Here is a 4,190-nt window from a genome sequence, read left to right as displayed (position 1 = left end):
GGGAACTGTCTGTTGCTGAGGACTGGTTTTGCATCACAAGGTCCTCGAATTGGCTCCAAAGCCTCGGAGGTCCCACCCCTCCTCCACCCACCTCACCTCTGTCTCTCACAGCTTCAGACATATTGTCAGGATTTTCTCCCCCCACTACCCCCCCTTTTATTTTCCTCCCTGTTCTGCTGTCTCTTCCACCTCAGAGATAGAATTCCTCTGTTTCATCCCCGGTCAGGTCTTGTCATTAGCAGGGAGATTTGTATCTGCTCTTAGGCTTACACAAGCGACACGATGGATGGATAGATCTTGCGGTATTGCTCCTTTTACTTTACTACATGCAAATACTGCTGATCTTTGGGAACAAGCTCTTTTTTTTTTTCTTCTTCTTTCTTCTGGTGATTGAAGATAAGTGACAAGTACATGCCCTGTAATTAGCATTAAAAGCCAAACAACTTGCAATCGTTGGTGCACTGTAGATCCTGGACAATAGAGATGAGATTAAAGAGGATGATATCAGAGAGAGTTTGATACATACAACCAGCATGCACAGTTGTAATAAACAAGAAGGACTACAGCAATGATTTGCCCTCTGCAAGTGCTTCCAGATTCATGTCACTGCAGCTCAAGCCCAACGAGTCGATCCCCATGGGATCAATTTGATTTAGCTTACATAACAACCACAGCTCTCTGGCTGTTGTTGATGTTTCTGGGTCTCTCCCTCCAGCATAATACGCCTGTATTTTCAGTGCAGAAAGAAGCTGTTGGTATTTGATAAACACTTGCAATGTGGCAGATGTTCTCAATCCTCCACTGTGAAGCTCGCTCCCTTTCACCACCAGCGAGTCCTTCACGGTACACAGACAGAGTTGTACTGGAGATGAAAGAGATGCATTTGACTGGCTTACGGCACCTGGATTTGAAGATTTGTGGCGTCTTCATCTTCAACTAAAAACTGAAATGGAAAAAAAGCTCTGATGAAACCGCTGTACGTTTGCTACCCAGCACCAAACAGCAGACAGACAAAGTTAGCGACTATGTGGGGAAAACAGTGGAGCATTCAACAGCTGAGGAGAGTGCTGGTGGAGACCAAAACAGAGTTAATATTGGACTTAAAACACGACTCCAAATATATGCTAATTCTTTCTGCTGGATGTGTAATCAGACAACTATATGTTAATGCGTTAATCATAACTGTCGAGGTCCATAAAGCCATTGTTCTGGCAATTTTTGTAATAGTGATATATATATACAGTATATATATATATATATATATATATATATATATAGCTAAATATGCTACTTTTCTCAATTTTAGATCACAAATTTCATCTAACCTCACTTTCAAGTTCACAGTTATCATGTAACATTAATTGAACTTAAACAAAGGTTCATTAGCAGTCGTCGTGCTGTCATGATAATCATTTCTGAAAATCTTATTTGACGTTCAGTCCCTGTGACAATTATTTTCTCCTCTCATCAGCGTTTAATCGCTGTGTAAAAAAAATAAAAAAAAAGGCAACTTGTGTCAATGTTGGTGTGACATTGGTGAAACGGCTCTTCACTGTGACTGAGCAGTAAAGGATCCAGCTGAGCAGTAGTATGATCAGGGAGCAGGCAACGTGAAAGGCCACACCCCGTTTGAAGACTTGATATCTTTGGCAAAAATTCAAGAGTTCCCTGTCGAGGCCTTGAATCAGTCCCCTTGTTTCTGCATAACGGCAATGAGGCCTGACGGACCTGAGAGAAAGAATGAGGTTAAATGTTGGAGGAGGGGGAACGAGAACAGCCTGAGAGCATCCACAAAATGTCCTCATTCAACCTTGTTCTATATCTGTCCTGCCCGCATCCTCGTTTCCCCTCCACACCAACTGTACTACCTCTGGGATCAGCTGATAAGCTACACATCTCTTTGGCCTCACTGTCCCTATTTGTCAAGTCACGTCCTTTCCTGCTCTGCACCACGATCTCTTGAAACCATGAAGATAGAAGGGCAATCCGGAAGGATGGGATGGAGTAACGGAAATGTTGAAAAGCCGTCGATAGAGGACGACCCGGCGTCTCTTGATGTGTGGATGCTAGCTTTGATCTAACCCCTTTAAGTCTTTCCCTGCTTTTACGAGCCGTCTTCTCTCTTCACTTCTGACTTTAAAATGTCAACCCTTTTCCTTTTGTATGCGTTTAATGTATGAGGCAAGCCAGGTCATCTGTGTCTGATTAATGCCACTCTCCTGGTCCCTGGGGTTCTTTGTCTCCTACCCAAAGCGCAGTTTGTCTCGAAATTGCAGCAATTGTGTTTTGAAGCGCGTGTGTAGTGCAACCGACCTGAAAGATGGTGCGGACAGAAGGAATTCAGCGGGGGCACTTTAACAACATACAACAGCAACTGAATTGTGATTCGCCGATAACAGTGACATGCTGCCTAGTGGTCAAATCACCACCAAGCATTTTATGAATGCTTCCTTATGCTCATGGCAGATTAACAGCAGTATGAGTTGAGTGAATTTAAACATTATAGTCCAACATTTTGGAAATGATGCATCCAAAATGAAACTGGTAACAGGGAGAAACAGTTGGCTCTGTCTAAACATAAAACTAGCACCTATGAAGCTCACTATCTCGTTTAATTGAAACTGTAACAGAAGTGTAAAAACTACAAATAGTTAATTCCCTAATTACTTTCTTTATAACATACTATACTATGACTTTAATACTTTCTATGATGCCCACATCTATAATGCATTTTAAACATGGATCATAATACAATATATTATTTTTATCATGCATTGTGATCTCTGTTATAATGTATCATAAGTAACTCTAAGTGGTCATTGTTTGCTTTAAATAAAGTGCAAAAAAAGTAACATATTATGCAAGAACGACACAAAAACAAAATGAGAAAATATTTTTTGTGACTCATTCAGCTTTAAAACTTTTTAAATGTTCCGGACAGAGAGCCGGAGTGCCCTGGCTTTGTCATGCTTTGAGAAGGAATAAGTTGAACATAGAGCTGACTGAGGAGGACTCTGCGTGGCTCAATACTTGCAATATGCCATTCAGACAGGTGAGTACATCAAACTCACTGAACTCGCTCTCCAGATCAGCACTGGTAGCCATTGTGTTGCATAGCAACACAGCGTAGTGTTTGTGTGTATACACTGTGAGTCTCTTCTTTGTTGTCACATGTGTGGCCTTCTACCGCTGTGGAGTTCTTATCGTTTAAACATGTCGTCTGCTTTGGTGATGTTTTATTCTGCCGTTGATTGTATAAGGAGTGGCAGGTGGCTTTATAACACTTGTTGCACCTGATGCGATGTCCAGAGACTTTTTTTTTTTAATGTATCGCTGGTCATTTTTTCAACACTGAGTTGTGTGTCATTTCTGGTTAATTCTACTGATAATCAGTATGCACATGCTGCAGTGTGCAGTTATGTGATGTTCATTTTATCCTTTTTAAAAATGTAACGCAGTGACGTTTGCATTTTAACTGACCTGCTTTTTATTTTTTAAGTACATTTTTACACTTGTAAATGTACTGTCATAAATATGATTAGGAAAATGATCATCATGGCAGTCTTCAGTTTACTTGTAATAAATGGACTATGGCTTGTCAAAACTTCAGTACGGCCCTTTAATCAGCATTAAAGGGCCGTACTGAAGTTTTCACAAGCCATGACAAATGTGTGCACTTTGGTGCAAAATGCTGCCAAAGTAAGAAGGCTTCATTCATCACAGATCCGGTAGGGTACGATAATGTTAGTTTGCTAAATGCTGTTTTGTGTGCTGGGGTTGAGAGGTGATGACAAGTGGCAGCCATTGGTTTTTAATGTACATCTTGTGACACACCAACCTGTTGAGTCCAGATAAAAACAAAATGTTGTCATCATACAAACACCAGTTTGTGATTTTCCCTGATGAAACATTTGTGCGTCAGTGCTACACTTTCTACTGGACCTTAGGTTGTCTTGTCTTCCTGTGGAGACCACTTCTGCGGTAATCGTATTTGTGTGGGCGACTGTGTGTGTGTGTATGTGTATGTGTGTGTGTATGTGTGTCAACCAAACCTCCCTACTGTATCTTGGCACATCTCCAGTTGCAGCTCAAGAAGCTGTGCTGTGGCCTTACTGTACATGAAACAGCACTGTATGCTCATTTACACACACACACACACACACACACACACACACACACACACACACACA

Source organism: Anarrhichthys ocellatus, unplaced genomic scaffold (genome assembly GCF_004355925.1).
Source record: "Anarrhichthys ocellatus isolate YVR2014 unplaced genomic scaffold, GSC_Weel_1.0 scaffold36, whole genome shotgun sequence".
NCBI classification, from domain to species: domain Eukaryota; kingdom Metazoa; phylum Chordata; class Actinopteri; order Perciformes; family Anarhichadidae; genus Anarrhichthys; species Anarrhichthys ocellatus.
This window is presented reverse-complemented; position numbering follows the sequence as displayed.